We start from the raw sequence: 21,125 nt of genomic DNA on the forward strand, positions 1-21,125 counted from the left end.
GACATGTCTCCAGAGGCAAGGGAAACACAAGCACAAATGAATTATTGGAACTTCATCAAGATAAAAAGCTTCTGCATAGTGAAGGAAAGAATAAAACTAAAAGGCAGCCTACATAATGGGAGAAGATATTTGCCAATAACATATATGATAAAAGGTTAGTAACCAAAATATATAAAGAACTTATCAAACTCAACACCTAAAAAAATTTTTTTTTTTTTTAAGATTTCATTTATTTGACAGAGAGAGAGACATAGCAAGAGAGGGAACACAAGCAGGGGGAGTGGGAGAGGGAGAAGCAGGTTTCCCGCTGATCAGGGAGCCCGATGCGGGGCTTGATCCCAGGACCCTGGGATCATGACCTGAGCCGAAGGCAGACGCTTAATGACTGAGCCACCCAGGCGCCCCTAAAAAAATTTTTTTTAAAGGGGAAGGGATAACTTAGCAAGATACTAAGAAGGAAGAAAGACTCAGGGATCAAACCGCTTCTGCACTTGACTTGAGTCTCTGATCCTTAGACAAGTGGTGGGGCCATCCTCAGAACTACCAAATATGTGTCAAATTTCTGTCCCTCCTCCCCCACCCTTGCTTTGTTTAGGGTCACATCATCTCTTTCCCCAGTTACTATATCTTAACCAGTCTTCTTTCTAGTCTCTCTCCATACCACCTTCCACACAGTTATTAAACAGATATGTTAAAGATATATTTCTGGCCATGCCACTCCTTTGCCTAGTAGCCATCAGTTAGACCTCATGGTCCTCATAATAAGTCTAAACTTCTCAGCAAGAAATAGAAAGTTGTCATGATCTGCCCCCACCTATTTATCTAGCCTAATCGCTCATTCACTTTGTCCTCTCAACTTGAACTTTTGCTCTCATTCTGCATATGACTTCTAGTCCATTGAACATACTGTGCATTCTCTCACCTCTGCCCATTATTCCAAAGCATCTGGAATCTGTCCTCCTGAAAGGTGGTGTAGTGATGGATGAGGTCAATTTTCTCTTGTCTTAAAAATTGCAATTCATCTTTTCCATGTAATTTCTTTATTTTAGACAATAAAAGAACAGTTTGTGATAAAATGTTCATAACAGCAAAATGTTCATCAAATTACCCTGAGGTTTATTTAGAAATGTTCTTATCTATCCCTGGGACTATTTTCTAATCATTCCTGAAAATTATTTCCTAAACTATGACACTCCTTTTGAGTTAAATGAAGTGTGTATATTTGTATATACAGCACCTTATGGGAACTACATTTTATGCTGTTGGGATGAATGCAGTAGCTGTCTCACAGACTGAAACAAAATGTTCTATAATTATAATACAGAAGAACTGGTAAAATAAACTTGAGAACTGTAACTAAGGGCTCACCATGCCTCTAACTACATGTTCAGTTTTCTTGTACATTATCTCACAGTTTAAAAAGTTAATTTCTTTTCTCTATAAGTGCTCTGAATAGAATAGTATTATTTTTACACTGAAAAATTAATAGAATGTAGCTTTTTCTATGGGACCAGAAGGAGAGATTTAGGTTAGTTTTCAAAGAACAGATACCCACCAGAAGCAGCTCTCATTGAATACCTTTAGTCTCAAACTGACAGGTCTGCTGGAGACAACTGGAGTTATGACTACAGCCAACAGGTGCACTCACTCAAACTTCAGGGTTGGCAACCCAGCACAGAGTACTGGATGGTTCACACACACTCACACTAACACTCATGTGCACTTACCAAAAGATCCTTCTTGCTTGGCTCTTACCACCACTTGACTACACTCACTGCAATTCTGTGCTCTATTCTAAGACTCTCTCCCCTTCAGGGATCTAATATGTGACCAAAGACCCCTCTGCATCTTCGAGCTCTTCTTTACTACCCACTTGGTTTAATGACTCTTAGCTCCCTGAGGGCACTGCCTCCCCAAGACCCTCTAAAATGGAGGCTGTTTTTCCTCTTATATCCCACCGTGCTCATAATCAGTATCTCCTGTACTCCCCACTGCTTCTTCCAGATCATCACTTCCCCTTCCAGTGCAAAGTCCCTCCTCCCCCAAGCTTACCATTTGGCAATATCACCTCTTCTTTATTTTCAATGTAGTTTATTGAACTCCTGGCCATCCTCCCCCATTCACTGAAGATTTTAGTTCCCTCCATCATCTCTGACACCTTAATGTCCACATAGATGACATTCCTAATGTCCTTACATCAATTCTTTGACCTCTTTATTTCCAGTTATATTTTCTTCTGCTTTTACTCAGCAACCCACTTTCAAAAATCACAACAGGAACACACTACAGCCAACCAAAATCAATAGTCTGACTATAACCTTTTTTCCTGCCTCTTTTGTTCAAGTGCATCTCCTTCAGCAGTCCTCAGCCACAAGGAACCCTTCATTTTCTCTTGCTAGCCCCTATGGTCTTCACTTATATCCTTACTCAGTTTATTTATTTTTTTAAAGATTTATTTATTTATTTTAGAGAAAGAGAAAGAGTGTGCAAGTGGGGGGAAGGGCAGAGGGAGAGGAAGAGAATCTCAAGCAGACTCCCCACTGAGTGCGGAGCTTGACTCCGGGCTTGATCTCACAACTCTGAGATCATGACCTGAGCCAAAATCAAGAGTCAGACACAACCAACTGAGCCACCTAGGTACCCCTACCCTTATTCAGTTTAGATGCCATAACATTTATGTTAATATTGCCATTCTGTATGTGCCACAACAGTTCCATTAAGTTAGTGAAATAAACTCACACTCACTACTACAAGGCTTCAAAATCATTTCAAAATTTCTTCATCTTCCAGTTATTTTAAGGTGTTTCCAGGAGGTGCCTCATATGTGTTCAGGAAAAAAATTTTTTTTTCTTGAAGTATAATTGACATATAACATCATATTAGTTTCAGGTGTACAACAAAATGATTCTATATATGTATATACTGCAAAATGATTACCATAATAAGTTTAGTTACCCTCCATCATTTTACAGAGTTATGAAACATTTTTCTCATGATAACCTTCAAGATCTACCCTTTTAGCAACTTTCAAATATGTAATACAGTATTATTGACTACGGTCACCATGCTGCACATGATATCCCCATGACTTATTTATTTTATAACTGGAAGTTTGTACCTCTTGATCACCTTAACCAATTTCACATATACCCCTACCCCCTTCCTTCTGGCAGCCACCAATCTGTACTCTGTATCTGTGAGTTTTGTTTTGTTCCATTTGTTCATTTGTTTTGTTTTTTAGATTACCTGTACAAATGAAATCATACTATATTTCTCATCTTCTGTCTGACTTATTTCACTTAGTGTAATACCCTCAAGGTCCATCCATGTTGTCACAAATGGCAAGATTTCATTTATGGCTGAGTAGTACTCCGTTATGTATGCATGTATCACATCTTCCTTCTCCATTCATTCAGCTGTGGGCACTTAGGTTGCTTCCATATCTTGGTTATTGTAAATAATGCTGCAATAAAAATAGGGATGCATATAGCTTTTCAAATTAGCAGTTTTATCTTCTTTAGGTAAATACCCGGTAGTGGAATTACTGGATTATATGGTATTTGTATTTTTAATTTTTCAAGGAACTTCCATTCTGTTTTCCACAGTGGGCTGCACCAATTTACATTTTCACCAACAATGTACAAAGGTTCATTTTTCTCTACATTCTCACCAACATTTGTTATTTCTTAACTTTTTATTTCCAGCTATTCTGACAAATATGAGGTGGTATCTCATTGTGGTTTTGATTTGCATTTCCCTCATGATTAGTGATGTTAAACATCTTTTCATGTGTCTGTTGGCATTTGTATGTCTTCTTTGGAAAAATGTCTATTCGGGTCCTCTGCCCATATTTTAGTCAGATTATTTGTTTTGTTGTTGTTGTTGAATTGTATAAGTTCTTTATATATTTTGGATATTAACTCTTTTGAGTACACCTTATTTGGAGCTCTCTAGGCTTCCTGAATCTGGATGTCTGATCTTATTCCCCAGATTAGGTAAATTTTCAGCCATTATTTTTTTCAAATACACTTCTTGCCCCTTTCTCTCTGTCTTCTATAATGTGAATGTTATTCCACTTGATGTTATCCTACAGGTTGCTTAAGCTAGCTTCACTTTTTAAAATTCTTTTTTTCTTTTTGCTGCTTTGTTTGGTTAAGCTTTACTTTCTTCTAGGTCACCTATTCTTTCTTCTGTTTCTTTTAGTTTGCTGTTGAAACTCTCTAGTATATTTTTCAGTTCAGTTACTATGTTATTCATCTCTATGACTTTCTGTTTGGTATTTTATATCTCTCTGAGAAGCTCTCACTGTGTTCATCCATTCTTCTCCCAAGTCCAATAAGCATCTTATGATGATTACTCTGAGCTCTTTATCAGGTAAATTATTTATCTCCATTTCATTAAGGTTTTTTTCTGGCATTTTATCTTGTTCTCTCATATGGAATAGATTCCTCTGTTTCTTCATTTTGCTTGACTCTGTTTTTTTTCTACATATTAGGCAAAACTGCTATCTCTCCCAGTCTTGAAGGGGTGGTCCTGTGTAGGAGATAAACCTTATCATTGAAACATGCCCTAGCTCTTGGTTGTCTCTCAAACTTTTTGATTGTCTAAGCAGACTGATTTACTCTTGATAGGTCTCAGTTATTGATAGGTCTCAATTGTGTGCCAAGATCTGTGAGTGTTACAGAGGGAGAAATCTCAGTCAGCACCTAGATTCAGGCTGATTGGAAGCTAGTCCCTCAGGCAGCCACTTTTAAGGTATGCAAATATATACAGTTCTCTGGGACAGCAATTACAGACCCTGCTGGACTCCAGACCAGGGAGTCTGGAGATATCTCCGTGGCAACAGTTCTAAAAACTGGCAGCTTTGGTGGGGCCACAGGAGCAGTGCTGGAGTGGACACATCCACTGTTGCTAGCAGGTTAGGAGGAGAGTGCAAAAATGGCTCCTACTAATGCTGGCACTAGCAAGGTAGAGGGAGAAAGTAAAAATGGTGCCCACCGGTGCCTCTGTCCCTGAGAGAGTCCCAATAGGCTCCTGCCCCTCTGGCAGACAATTTAAGGTTAAAAAATGAATTTCCTTCACAAGTTGTCTAGGTGTTTTCATACTGCTACTTTTGTACTGGATCCCAGGGCTAGTGAATTCATGCATGAGCCCTTTAAAAGAGGACTATACATTTCCTACAGCCCTATGTTCTCCTGGGTTTTAGATGTTTTGGGAGCTTGTCCCTCTGGTGCAGGTCCTAAGGGTTGGTGTGCTTGATGTGGGGCAGAAACACCTCTCTCCTCACAGAGAAACCCTGTATTTGTGATATAACTCCCAATTGTGGGTTGCCACAAGGGGGGTGGTGGGAGGTTGGTGAGACTTCATCCCTGCCTCTCCTATCCATCTTGATGTGGCTCTCTTTTATGGCTTTTATCCTTTGTTGTGGAGGAGCTGTTGAACTAATTTTCAAGTCTTTTTCAGAGGGATTTGTTCCATATGTAGCTGTAAATTTTTGTATCCATGGGAGGAGGTGAGTTCAGGATCTTCCTATGCTGCCATCTTGAACCACCTCCTAATTAATTCTTAATTACTCATGTTCTCCTTTCTCTCTTGGGTTTGGGTCCCTGTCTCTGTGAGTAACAACCAAGGCCTCCCCTGCTGTAACCACCCCACTGGTGCTGGTTGATGTCCCACTGGCACCCACATAAGATGAGCTGTGCTAAGCTTAACTACAGGGAGATTTCAATGCGCCAAGACATGTTGCTGCGCTGGTTCCTGGTGCTGCCCATGGTACTCTCCCCATTAATGCCAATGGGGTCATTTTTGGTTTTGAAGCTGCTCTAATGAGAATGTGAGGAATTCTTCTCATCCCCATTTTTGTGCTACCTTCTGTTAGCATCTGTTAGAGAATTTTTAAATATACCTCTTTTCTCTCCTTCCTCTTACAGGTACCCCTTTTTCTCTAGAGATCAAACACAAACCCATAATAGCCTTTATTATGGACTGAATGTTTGTGTCCCCTCTAAATTCATGTGCTAAAATCCTAACCCCCAATGTGATTGTATTAGGAAGTGAGGCCTTCAGGGGGTGATTAGATCATGAAGGTGGAGTTCTCATAAATGGGATGAGTGCTTTTATAAAAGATACACCAGAGAGCATCTCACCCCTTTTGCCATGTGAGGACAAAGCAATACTGTCATATATAAACCATGAAGCAGGGCCTCATAAGACACAGAATCTGCTGATGCCTTGATCTTGAACTTCCCAGTCTCCAGAACTGTGAGAAATAAATGTTTGCTGTTTAAGCCACCCAGTCTATGGTATTTTTGTTATAGCAGCATGAACAGACTAAGACAGCCCTGAATTAGTCTGCTGGGGCTGCCATAAGAAAATGTCACTGACTGGGTGGCTTGAAGTCTAAAAGTCTAAGATCAAGGTGCCAATAGAGTTGGTCTCTGGTGAGATTTCTCTCTTCAGTTGGAGACAGGACCTCCTTACTGTGTCTTTACATGGCCACCCTGATGTTTATAGCAGCAATGTCCACAATAGCCAAACTGTGGAAAGAGCCAAGATGTCCATCAACAGATGAATAGATAAAGAAGATGTGGTATATATATATATATATATATATATATATATATATATATATACACAATGGAATATTACGCAGCCATCAAAAGGAATGAGATCTTGCCATTTGCAACGACGTGGATGGAACTGGAGGGTGTTATGCTGAGTGAAATAAGTCAATCAGTGAAAGACATGTATCATATGACCTCACTGAGGAATTCTTAATTGTAGGAAACAAACTGAGGGTTGCTGGAGTGGGGGTGTGGGTGGGAGGGATGGGGTGGCCGGGTGATAGACATTGGGGAGGATATGTGCTATGGTGAGCGCTGTGAATTGTGCAAGACTGTTGAATCACAGACCTGTACCTCTGAAACAAATAATACATTATATGTTAAAAAAAAAAAAAAAGAAGAAGATAGCATGAAGAGAAAAATGAAGAGGGGGGAATTGGAGGGGGAGATGAACCATGGGAGACTATGGACTCTAGAAACAAAGTGAGGGTTCTAGAGGGGAGGAGGGTGGGGGGACGTGTTAGCCTGGTGATGGGTATTAAAGAGGGCACGTACTGAATGGAGCACTGGGTGTTATATGCAAACAATGAATCATGGAACACTACATCAAAAACTAATGATGTAATGTACGGTGATTAACATAACATAATAAAATTAAAAATTAAAAATTAAAAAAAATGGCCAAGCACATGAAAAGACGCTCAACATCATTAGTCATTAGGGAAGTGCAAATCAAAACAACAGTAAGGTATCATTTATTTCATATCCACCAGAAGGGCTATAATTAAAACAATAATAATAAGTTGTGGAAAATTGGAACCCTCATACATGCTGTTGGAAATGAAGAATGTTGCATCCAGTCTGGAAAACATTTTGGCAGTTCCTCAAAAAGTCAGGCAGAATTACCTTATGGCCCACAATTCCCCTCCTAGCTATGTATCCAAAAGAACTGGAAACAGACAAACAAATACTTGCACGCAAATGTTCTTGGTAGCACAGTTCATGATAACCAAAAGGTAGAAACATGCTAAATGTCCATCAAGGGATGAGTAGATAGACAAAATATGATATATACATACAAAGAAATTATTCAGCCATAAAAAAGAATGCAGTACTGATACATGCTACATCATGGATAAACCTTGAAAACACACTTAGTGAAAGCAGCCACACACAAAAAGTCACATATTAGTTACTTCCATTTATATGAAATACCCAGAATAAGTGAATTCATAGAGACAGAAAGCAAACAGGTGGTTGCCAAGGGATGAGGTGAGGGGGAGTGGCTGCTAATTGGGTATAAGGTTTTCTCTTGGGATGACAAAAATGTTTTAGAACTTAATAAATATTTAATATTTGGTTTATTGGCTTTCAGTTGAGGTGAAATTTACATGACATAAAATTAACCATTTTAACGTGTGCAATTCAGAGGCATTTAGTACTTTCACAATGTTGTGCAATCACTACACTCTTAAGTTCTAAAATTGTTATACATTATAAACAACTAATTAGAAAATTTAATTTTTAAGGATTCCCATATACTACTAACAAATATTGTAAGACAATTATAAATAAATCCCACAAAAGATATTCTAGACCTCTATGAAACAAAAAAATTACAAAATTTTATTAAAAGAAGAAACTAAATGAATGAACAGACCATGGTTATAGATATGGGAATTCTATATAATAATTCCTCTAGAATTAGTTCATAAATTTAGTATAATCCTTTCTAAACCATGGCAGTGTTTTTCATTGATTTTAAAAAGATAATCCTAAAATTCATATTAAAGAAAAAGAGGCCAAGAATAGTCAAGGTAGTTTTAAAGAATATAAGGGAAGGAACTTGCCTTACCAGATAACATAACATATTGAAAAAGTTAAAATTATCAAAATTAGAAAGGCTTTGGGGCAGGGATATATAAATAAGTCAGTAGAACAGAATCAAGAGCTAAAACAGATCTCCATTTATATGAAAACTTGATGTATGACATGTGACTTTCAAATCAGTGAAGAGAGGATGGTGCAGTAAAAAAAAAATGCTATCTATATGAAAAAAATAAAACTAGATCTTTCCTTCATTTCATGCTAAAATTAGTTTCAAATTTATTAAAGGCACAAGTATGAAAAGCAAAACTTTAAAAGCTCTGGAAGGCAACATGCATTGTCTCTATGTTTGAAAGACTGTCTTATTCAAAAGGCACAAAAATCCCACAAAATAAAGGAAAACTCTAAGAAATTTAGTTGCATTAAAATCCCTGTCTGACAAAAGATCCATTAAAGTTAAAATGTAAGCTACAGACTAGGAAATATGTTTCCAACTCATATAACTGACAATAGGTTTAGATCAAGAATACATAAACAAATAAATACCTAAAACTCAAAATAAAAGACAACTCAACAGAAAAATGGGAGGGGCACCTGGGTGCCTCTGTTGGTTTTGAGTCTGTCTTAGGCTCAGGTCATGATCCCAGAGTCCCTAGATTGAGCCCTGCATTGGGCACCTTGCTCAGTTGGTGAGCCTGCTTCTCCCTCAGCCTGTCACCCTGCTTGTTTATTCTCTCTCTCTCTGAAATAAATAAGATCTAAAAAAAAAAAAAAATGGGAAAAGATCATAAACAGGCAATTCACAGAAGAGGAAACATGAATGTATAATAAACAAATGAAAAGCTTTTCAATCTCACTAATTTTCAATGAGATGTTTCACACCTCACACAAAATTTTAGTTGGATTATCCAAGAATGGTGAGATGGGGAAATAAGAACAGTTATACGCTGCTGGTGGTGGTGTAAATTACTACACCACATTAGAGAGCTAACAACGTGATGTCAGAAAATCCAGAAATTCCTTTCAATATTTATATACCTTAGAAATACATATGTACTCAATAAGATATGTTCCAGGGTGTTTATTGATGCATGGCTCATAACTGGGGAAATCTGAAAACAACCTTAATATTTCTATCAATTCTGGAATGGATAAATAAGCCACGGTGGACTCATATCATAGAATACAGCGATTAGTATGAAAGAAATACATCTATACATATCAATATAGGTGAATATTGAAAACAAAATATCAAATTAATAAAGCAAGTTGTAAAAACATTTATAGGATATCACTCACGTAAAATTTAAAAACACTTTGAACAATGCTGTTTTTATGGATACACACAGGCATACGAATAAAGAAAAATATGTGTCAGTAATGGCACAATCAACTTCAGGATGTGGTTATCTCTGGGAAGATAACCCAGTGGAATGGAGAAAGGAGACTTAGTTAGAGCTGTAAGCTTTTATTTCCTTAAAAATAAAATTATCTGAAGCAAAATGAAAAACTAATATGTAGTAAATATGAGTGGTAGATGTCTGTCACATAATTTTTTAGACTTTAAAAATATGCTCCTTAAATATGTCAGAGAAATGGATAAAACACATCTTTCCATTTATTCAACACAGACCCTGTGCTAAGTGTTGGAAAAGCATAGGCAAATAAGTCACAGTCCTTGCTACTGTTGAATTCAAAGTCTCATAGAAGATCGATATATAAATACTTTAATGTGTGACAGTGGCAGATACACATAACAGCTATAAGTGGAGGATTCAGTGAGCACACAAAACAGGGATGATCAACTCTACCTCAGTAGAATTTCCTTGTACAGATGCCGAAGGTCTTTGGAAAGTAATTACAAGTGGTTTCCTGACCAATGGGAAGAATTCAAATCAAATGCATTGCTTCACATTTTAGCACATTCACAGAGTTTTATTAGCATTTGTACAAGGAAACTGAGTCATAACACTTGTGAGTCAGGATTTCTTCCTGTAATTTTAAATCTCTGTGCCTTGAAAGAACTTGGGTGAATAAATCCTTGCAGAAGGGCCTGACTTTGGCCCCTAGATATAACAACAGGACTTAATGTGAAAAAAGTTACTAGAGTATAAATTTGGTGAAAGAGGTTATTCAAATTCAGATTCAAGTTGATCCGTAGGATGTATACTTGTCCCAGATGGACAAACCAAGGTCAATTTCTCTGAACTTTGTGAACCCAGTCACCTCTAGGATTGTATTAGGACACTACTTCCTCATATTATACTGCTGATTATTTTTAAAGGTTCAATCTACATATAAAGCTACCTCTTGGGGGAAGATTTCTCTACTTCAGAATTGCTCAAGGAACACTCCAAGCTACAGGCTCAAATTTTTCCTCATATATTTACATGATCTAGTAGTATTTGGGATGGGATCCATTTATTGTTTATATTATAGAGCTTCCCCTTCTGTCCATAAATTCCTTGATGGTTATTTCAAATGTATGGCAAGCTCTCATCAATAAATTGGAAGCCTTGGTTTCTCAGGTTAGTATTCTATGCAGGGCAGGGCATCCTACCAATGGCCATCATTAAAAATGAGCACTGAGAAATGTGCAGAATTGCTGAAGCATTATATTGTACACCTGAAACTAATAACATTCTATGTTAATTATACTTCAATAAAAAATAGTGTATGATTGCAGCGTGTATGTGCCTCTCTTTAGCATTGACTTCCCAAAAGAAGAATCACGTAAGAGTAGTGTGATCATATAATTTATCCAGAATATGTTGTTGTATGTGTGCCAGAAGTTATACTTTTATTTAACACTTAGAAGATTAATATACAGTTGTAAGGTCAACATAAGCCTTCCAATGGAAGTACTTCATTTGGTTTAAGTACATCTTCAGAGACAAATGGGCAATTCCAGGACCTTTACAATGGCAGTGAATCTTCACATTACTGAAATGCCTCCAAAGTTTACAATTAGTGCAATACACACACACACATTAAAGGTGTTCAACATTATGTTAAAATGAAAATTTGCATTATTTTTAAAGATTTTTAATGATCGGGCGCCTGAGTGGCTCAGTTGGTTAAGCGACTGCCTTCGGCTCAGGTCATGATCCTGGAGTTCCAGGATCGAGTCCCGCATCGGGCTCCCTGCTCAGCAGGGAGTCTGCTTCTCCCTCTCCCGCTCCCCCTTCTTGTGCTGTCTCTCTCTCTCACTCTCTCTCTCAAATAAATAAAATCTTTAAAAAAAAAAAGATTTTTAATGATCATTTTTGTTTCTTCATCTCCCCAAATTCAGGAGGCAGAATCAGTAAGCAACACGAAAGCAAAATTTCTATAAAAATGCTTAACATTAGCATAAGATTTTCAGTAAACATCTATAAGTACAAATATTACCAAAAGGCACCAAAGGAGCCAGAACACTTTTCACAATAAAGGAGGTACTATTAAGAATCATGCCAGGAACACAGGCAGTATCCAGGCCTATCCAGGCCATCAGACCACATGATCACCATAGGTGCATTCGTATGGATCTCTACATGGTTATGTATGGTCACACTTCATTCAGGCATTAGGGGTATATTTTTTTATTATTTTATCTAAGAGGATTCTGTAGGAAATTATATTGCTCAATGTTTAGATGTTCTATGAATCCCTTACTGAGGTTTATTTTTATGACCATGATGGGCATTTGTTAACACCCACTTTGAAATTGTTCCAAACTAAAATTCTTGTGGCCATGTTTTGAGGGCCTTGGTCACCCATCTGTTCATGAGCTGGAATAGACTTAAAATTATTTTTAGGAGAAATCTTGGCTTTCTCCTCAGTACTTGCTCAATCCATCACTCCAAGGAGTTGGAGTGGCCTCCTACTCTAACACATGCAAATCCATAATTCTGCATGGAAAAATACATTATTAAAAAGATAAGGTATAAATATTATATTGGGAAAAATATGTTCAAAAGAGAATACAAGAGCTCCTACAGAGTGGCAAGCCTTCCCTCCGTTCAAAGAACCCTGATACTTACAGGTATGTGGGTCTGCATTTAACCAAAACACAGACTACCCCTCAAACACTTACTGGAGTGGATAATGTCAAACTCACTGCTACTCAGCACTTAGTTAAAAGTCTGATTGGAAGAAATATGTATTCTGCAGAACTGCCTGAATTATATGTTGTTTGTATGTCTTTTAAAACTTGAAAATTCATCCTTAAGAGAACATCAGGACACTTTCCTACCTGGCCTGCATTGCTTCAGCTGCTCATAAAATTTTCCTGCCACACTGTGCTGATTTATTCTGCCACCAGCCTGCACAGAGTGATGGTAAAGAAACAGTCCTATGAAGCTTATGATATTTATTGTTGAGGATATTGTTCATTTTATAAACACAGCCCTCTTTATGTGGTCCTTTAGAATAAATTCTCTAAGGGCTCAGAACCAGGAATAATTGTGCTATTCTGAAAAACTGATGTTTTATCTCATGGACACTGTGGCACTAAGTGTCTATTTTTGTCTTAGTGTTTGCTGCTAGAAACCTGAAAGCCAAATGGCCCTCCAACAGTGTTTCAGAACTCGTAACATGCATTTTGTGTTCTAACTTCACCTGTCATTGTAGCTTATTGTTCTTTTATTTTCTCTTTACCATAATTTCCTTGCTCATAAAAGCCCTTATGTACTGTACTTGTATTCATGGGTTTGGGGGAACAAAGTAAGGTATCTAAATACACAAATACATACATACATTCAAAAGAAAAAAAGAAAACCGAGAAAACCATCAAGCCTCATTTTATCATCTTGTAACATGAGATGACTGGGTACTATAATCTAATCTCTCAAGTTTTAATTTTATATAATTCTAAATTTTTGTTTCTCAAACTGGCTCAGCTTCTAATTTCTAACATCTTAAATCAGCTTCTACTCCTCAATTTCTCCATCTGCAAAATGGCAGTAATATTTTAGTTTATCCATATTCCTTACAACTACATAAAACAACACACGCTCCAAAGTCTACCTATTTATTTTTCTTTCTATAACACTCACTATAGGTAGCAGGAGTACATATGAACTCTACTGTGGCACTCTAAAATGTCACTTTGAGTCACTTCCTTCTGACAAACTGCTATGGTTAAGCCGTCTTTCCCCTGCTCCCCCTCCCCCCAACCCAGCCACCAGCATTAACATCATATCAACCTAAAGAAATCTATTTCTTACATGTCACCTTCTAAACAAGCCATAAAATTTTAATTATCGTATTCTTTGCATCAAGAGCATAACAGAAAGAAAACATCTTTATTCTTTAATAAATGAACTGATACTATTTCAACACTGACATACTAATTCAGTTGAAAGACTTACAAGGCAAAATACAAAATTACCACATGCAGTGTTTGAGAAGCATCATAGCCTAGTGCTTATGAGCACAGACTGGGTTACAAATCAAACTCCTTGTACTCTAATCTCAGCTCTGCCACTTACTAGCTCCCAACTTCAGCAAAGTTACCCAACATCTCCATGCCTCTGTTTTCTCATCTGTGAGATAGGGTACGTTGATATAAGAACCAAATGAGTTGAAACAAGTAAAGCAACATAGTCAATGTTTATTATCATTACTCAGCCACAAATTCTTAATGTATTAATAAGTAACACCCAGAATGAATTGAGCTATCATTATTCATCCTACAAATACAAATGGAACAAATTTCTTTTTTAATAGGCTTTTTGTTTCCTTTCGGAACAGTAGCAACAACCACTAATCAGTGAGGAATAAGAATATAAGAATATGTAAAATTATTTCAATCACATGCCAATCTTCTCCTGGTAAAATAAAAACACCACAAATCACAGATGTTTTAAAACATTTATGGAAATATATGCATGACAATTGTTAGAATTTCCCTATCTTCATTTTAAAAACATTTGCAATGGCCCTTGTCTTTTGGAAATTAAATAAAACAAATGATATAAATGGAAGAGGATCAGGGTTTTTAAGACACTCTGATGGCAGTAAATAAATATGGCCAAAGTGGCCCTCTAGCAAATCAGTTCTCAATTCTTGGCCCAATTCACTGACATTTACATTTCATCAGTGCTTATCCAGACCATAGAATTAGTAAAACACGTGGCACTTTTTGTGAACTATACTTCATGATTTCCATTTTATCTGACATAACTTGTGTAATTAGAAAAAAAATAATTCATTAAGTAAAAAACATAACCTTTTGATTTTCGGTCACCCAACTTCTCTTTTCTCATAAATATTGAACTGGATATTTGTCTTTAGAGGAAGTGACTCTTCTCCTTACTTTAGGCTATTGCTACAGCTTTGGTTTTATGTGCCAATTTTTGAAAACAATTCTAGAATTCACACCATGAAACATGAGTTATATGCCCACAGAGAATTGTTTCAATTTCCTGAGGGAACTTAATACTTACCCACACCATATGGAAAGCAGCTTCCCAGTTCCCATTGCAGTACACCTATCTGAATATATTTAGTTTTGGTCTAACTTCAGCCCCCTCAATTGATGTAGAAACTGACAACTTCTTAGTGAGATCACTTTTTTGTCTTGTTATCATTCATTAAAATGTTTAAATCTCTCACATCATTCAGGCTTAACTCTTTCTTCTGGAAACCAGAATGACTAAAACACAAAACAGACAGCAAACCCTTGGTTGAGAGAGGCTCTATTTGTAGGCATTGCCCAACTTGTCACCATCTCCGTATTGAACAGTTCATTTCCCCTAAGTCACTTACAAAATCTCTCTCAGAGTTATACTATAATAATAGGACTTCATTTATGTCATATTTTCAACTTACTATGTATTATAGCTATCATTTAGATTTGTTTTCCTAATACCTCACTAGAATCTGAAGAGGTCAATCTTTGCTCTAGGGTTTCTAGAAAGGTCTAGTTTCCTTATCTTTCTTCTATTACCCACAAAATAATTTTCCTTGCTTCATTTAGTTTAACCTATTTAATTATTCCAGCCAATGGAACTCTTGGAGGCCATCCCGTCATTACTCAAATTCTTCCAAGTAGAATGGTATCATATTTGAGCCACCCACAGGGCGTAGCTTACTTCTATGGAATGGCACTCTGCTGCACATTCTCACTGCAGATTTCACTATCAGATTTACTGCCAGGAAAAATATCATCTTCAATAACATGCAGCTCGTCACAATTGCTTTTTTACTGTTTGCCATTCTTGCTTTTCCTAGCCTGGTTGAGACTCAGGTAATTGTCTTATGAGGTTAATATATCATCATTTTATTCACAAGACCCTCTCTTTCTGACCTTTCTCTTTCTCCCCACCAAAGAGTAAACCAGAATAGCTACACAGAATGTCTCAAGTGACTGAAGTAAAAGGCATTTCCCATTTTACTAACTTTAAAATGAAACATTTCTATCATTTATTCATTCAGTCAAAAATATTTAGGGCCTGCTTCATGCCTGGCACTATTCTAGGTGCTAGAGATATAGCAGTCAACAGCTCAAGCCAAACTCTGTATCACCCATTCGAGTGGGGGAGGGTAGAGAAATGGACATAAACAAGCATGAACACAGGTCACAACATGTCAGGTGGTGGTAGGGTTTCGAAGGAGAATAAAGCAGGCTAAAGAAAAAGCCCACGCAGTGTGTTGCAGGGGTGGGAGAGCTGCCGTTTGAACTAAAATAGCACAACATCCTGGGTAACATATATACTGCAGAGAATACTCATTAAGCACATGCACTCTGGAGCCAGGTCACTTGCGTTAAATCCACTTGGGCTGTATACATAATAGCTGTCTGACTGTTCTGCTTATCTGCTCTTATGTAACAAGTGACCCCAACACTCTGTGGTTTAAAATAATCATTTATTTTACTCATGAATCTGTGAGTCAGGAATTCTGACAGCACAGCAGAAAATGGTCATCTGTGTACATGACGTCTATGGCTGCAGGTGAGGACTTGAACAGCTGGGAGCTATGGCCATGACAACGGGGGGCTCACTGAGCATCAATCCTTCTGTACATGGCCCTTCCACTTGGCGCCCTTCAGCCTCCCTTCAGCATGATGACCTCAAGGTCATCAGACTTTTCCATGTGTCTCAGGACTCCAGGAGCAAGTGCTCCAAGAGACAGGAAGTGGAAGCTGCCAAATCCTTAAGGCCTGGACCCAATGGCAAAGTGTTACTCTTGCCTATTATATTAGTGAAAGCGGACACAGAGCCCCTGAGTTTCAAGGGGAGGGAACTCCTACCATTGGGAGAGCATTAAAGAATTTGTGGACATCTTTAGTCTGCCATAATGTCCTTGGACCAGCTCCATTGATTTCTCTACACTTTTGTTTCCTTAGCTGTTAATATGGGCAATAATAGGACCTTATAGGTTGGTTACAAGAATAAATTAGTTAATAAAAGTAAAGTGTCTGGAATACAATAAGCATTCAATAAGTATTAACGGTTTTATTCTTTTTAAACTATTTTTAATATCCCTTTAGTGTGAACACTGCAATTAAAATAACACATTTGCCCTTCAGACAAAGATAAACTGGACTTTAAAGATACGTGATGGTGTAGAATCTAACATACGATATTTCTTTTAGAAATGTACAAACTTTGACTAATTTTATAATGAATAACAACAGCTACTGCTCCTTCATGTTCCCTACCTCCTAAACACACATATACCTACACCCAAAGTTCCACACTTTTTCACTCTCTACCCTAGGAATGGGTTGGCAAACCAAGTCACATTCTTGGTCAGTTGGAAAGGATTTGGAAGAAAGAAAATGGGGACCATAGTGTTTTGTTATTGGTGATGGGATTCTCACTTTGGTTGCAGATGGTAAGCTTCTGGAAAAAATAGACACACCACAGGAAATGTAATTTTACATGACCCTGAATGCCTGCCTAAGAATGTCCAAACAGTGCCAGGCTGCTGCAGAATGGAGCTCAAGCACCAGGGATGCTTGGAGGTTGGCAATCAAGCCTTCTCTCCTATAGCAGACCAGGACCTAACCCAAGGAAGGTCCTAGCCTCCCAATTTGGGCAACATCCCTACCCTTGCATATTAAGGACCCTCAGAGTCTTGATGCCAATACTGAGTATGTTGGACAATGTCACCACTATCCTTCACTAACCTGTAAGGAAAGGAACAAGCTGCCTCTTGTTATCATTTCAGTTTACCCTTCACACTTCCTCTGAAAGATGTGCTATGCTTCTTTAGTTTATCTCATGTAGTATGCTTCAAATTTGAAACAGGGCCTCTGTGTTTAGGTACTTTTCCAGAAGGAGTGAGGACTATGCCTGAAATATCCTTGGTCGCACCTTGTTTCCTTTGTGATGGCAGATGTTCCATTTGTGAGGTAAGATTAGGGTTATGGCCCAGCTGAAAGTCAGGAACTAGCAGACACTGGCCTTTTCATGGGGCCAAACTTGGAACCTTGACTACACCAGCAGTGATTAACTGAACACAGGCACTACTCACAGCAGTATTTTTAACACCAGTGTATAGCAGAGCTTTTAAGGAACCACAAAACATGGGATGACCACACCAGAGTAAGCATTAATCACCCAACTTAAATAATCAATTAACAGGAAGAATAACATATCTTCTCACTATAGCCCCAAAATAAATAAGTGAAGGTACAATATACAAGCAAACTACAATGTGTTGAGCTTACCCTTATGGTTTTCCATATTGACATCATAAAAAATTTCCTAAAGCCTAAGCTAAAGTCAAACTGCTGCTCTGATCTGTGAATTCACCAACATTCAGGATAAATCAAACACATCGAGGAAGATCTATATCTTCCCACTTATACTGCTGGTTTGTAACTCTAGTGGGAAGGACAAAAAATAAGCTTTGATTAGCAAGAATTTCTTTAAAAGAGCAAATGATAGTCACTAAGAAAAAATGTAAGGCAAATATAAAATCCTATAATTAATTTTAAAATGGACACATTGATTTATATTCTGCTTAACTTTTCCTTTTCTCCCACTAACTGGCTGTGGAAACCTCATTTCATAGATGAGAAAACAGTGTGTGGAATCAATCAATGTTGATTAAACTACATTTAACATCTGTTGAAGTTTCAGAAATGTGACAATTTGAGGGAGATTTTGCTATCTTCATTTTCATCTCAACTTGAAGCCAGAATACCATCTCCATATCCACACAATCTGCCAGACAATCAGGATTAATCAGCACAGGAGGATGGATGAGGTGTTCCTTTTGCGGGAGGTATTTATGTACTTGTCAGATTGTCACAAAGTAGAGATAGTTTAAATGTACATTTCCCCAAGGTGAAGGAATGAACCACAGTATCTCAGAGGGTAGCTTATACCATATGCTTTTTCAAGTTCTTTCTCCCACTATTTACAATTTGTTGGAGACCATAAGAATTGGGGAAGACCCCAGAGATAATGTAATATATTCAGTATTTCCATTGTGTACTCCTGCATAATAAACCACCTTGAAATTTATTGGCTTACAATAACAACATATTATTTCTCATGATTCTAAGCTTGCTTAGGTAGTTCTCCTGCTCTCTGTGGTATGGAATCACTCATGTGGCTACATTCAACTGGGAGTTTAGCCTCCCTCCAATAGCCTCTCATAGTTGAGTATTCCAGCCCAAGCTCCTTTATGGCACAATGCCTTGCTCCCAAGAGGGAGTGTTCCCAAATGACAAGCTCCAAGGTAAAAGCACTCAACAAGCGTCTGCTTGGATCATGCTTGCCAATGTTCCCAAAGGCAAGAAGAAGCCATGTGGCTGAGCTCAGCCTTACTATGCAAGAGGATAGCACAGGGTATAGATACCAAAAGATATGATCACTGGGGGGCACCAACATAGTGATCTACCCCATCAAGTTCTCCATCCAAGAGAAAATGTCTCAAGTACATACCTCAGATCACTTTAATCAGATCACGCTCATTACCTAGTAAGACAGACCATTTCAGTTTGAGACAATATTTATTAGAAAATGCTTCCTCTGTCTTCCTCTAATTTCTAGCCACTAATCCTATTTCTGTTCTCTTAAGGAACACAGAAAAAAATGGATTTGCTTTCCCTTTCTAACACCTAAAAAAATGTAAAGAGAGTATCATGTTTCTCAATACTCTTCCAAATCCCCACATCTGCGTTCTGGACTCAGCATTCTCAGTTTCTTTTTACCAGCCTGGTGAAACTAGCAATGGCAGCAGAGTATCAGATCTATTTAGGATAAGGTTGACTATTTTCTTAAATTTCTCACAACAGAAATGGTGGCTCCTTCAGAATAATTGGACTAATTCTTAAAGCAACAACTAATAAGAATCTTCCAAGACAATTATAAAAGACTCAAATTAAAACACAGAAGAGAGAAAGAAAAAGAGAGGGAGCTCAAAATGGGAGACTGCCTCCGATAGGTGCATTTTCACACAGAATGGTAGCACTGAGAACAAAAATAGCCCTGAACGACTTGCTCTATGCCATGTGGAAGTCATTCAAAAAAAATGCACAGGTATATATACCCTTCAGTGGTCCAGTCAGTTTTGTACTATCTTGAAGCAAACTACAAAAGCAAGCCCAGGGACCTGGATCTCTCCAGTGATGGATCCAGAAGACTCCAACCTGCATGAAATGGTCCAAGTATTATTCTGATTCTATTCAGGTATCCCTCACAAAACACTCTAGAATGACTGGGATTTCAAGTTGTTTGCAATGAACTCCAAAGACCAGGGCAAACAACAACCACTCCTACCCAAGTCAGAATATTTCAGGATATCCTCAAACCCAAATTTAGACATTGCCTCTGGAGAATTTTCTGGATCTATTAAATCACTCAATTGAGCTGATTTGCTGGGCAATTATAGATCAGATACATAGGTAACCTCACACTAGAACCGGCTACAGAAACACAAGGGGCAGGCAGAACCTCTTATTGACTCAGCAGCCAAAACAAGAAGACCCTGTGAAGTCAAATCACTGCTGTGGTAGCAGCAACCATGGGCAAGTGACTGATGGCACCTGGGTCTTTTATCAATACTATGGAAGGAATTTTCTTTAGTCTGAAGTCTTATTTAAGTCTCTATCAGTTCAGAACATTTCTCTTCTCTCCTAATTTGATATTGTCATAAATTGGGCTCCACAAAAATAGACTCTGAGACAGCTATGAGCATATACGAAATCTACTGGAAAAATTCTTGAGATCAATCCTTGCATAAAGAAAGAGGAGGGAATGAAGCAGGACTGGGCAAAGGCAGAACCTGGCTTCAACAAATCCAAAGTCAACTCAGATGATCTCCCCCACTCCACCCCCGCCTAGGGACTCTGAAGCTTAAATGACCCTTCTAATCCTGAATTGGAAGGAGAAGTATTGAACTTTATACCTCTGCATTGACATTCATAGGATGCAGGCTTCTCCAGGAAGGGACATAACCTTGGACAATGTAGATCTTCTCTGTCAAGGCACTTCCGAAAAAAGGCTAAGAACTGAGGGGCATCTGCTGGTATCACTTCCAGCAGCTGGGGAATAGGTTCTTCATTTCTAAAGGAAAATTTGGGCAGCATATCCAGAGCCCATTCTTGACATTTATTGCAATATTTTTTCCATGGCCACATGAGGTGATGTATAACTGCCCAAGACAAAGTATGAACTTTATCTTACACAATTTGACTCATATTCTATTTAGCCACAGTTTGAGACCAAGGTCTAATTGAGAATTCAGAGACCTTGAATTTCAAACTGACTAGATTGCTTCATATAAAAAATT

This window comes from Mirounga angustirostris, unplaced genomic scaffold, assembly GCF_029215605.1.
Source record: "Mirounga angustirostris isolate CCGP_5_RB_7025 unplaced genomic scaffold, mMirAng1.0.hap1 SCAF_14, whole genome shotgun sequence".
In the NCBI taxonomy this organism is placed as follows: domain Eukaryota; kingdom Metazoa; phylum Chordata; class Mammalia; order Carnivora; family Phocidae; genus Mirounga; species Mirounga angustirostris.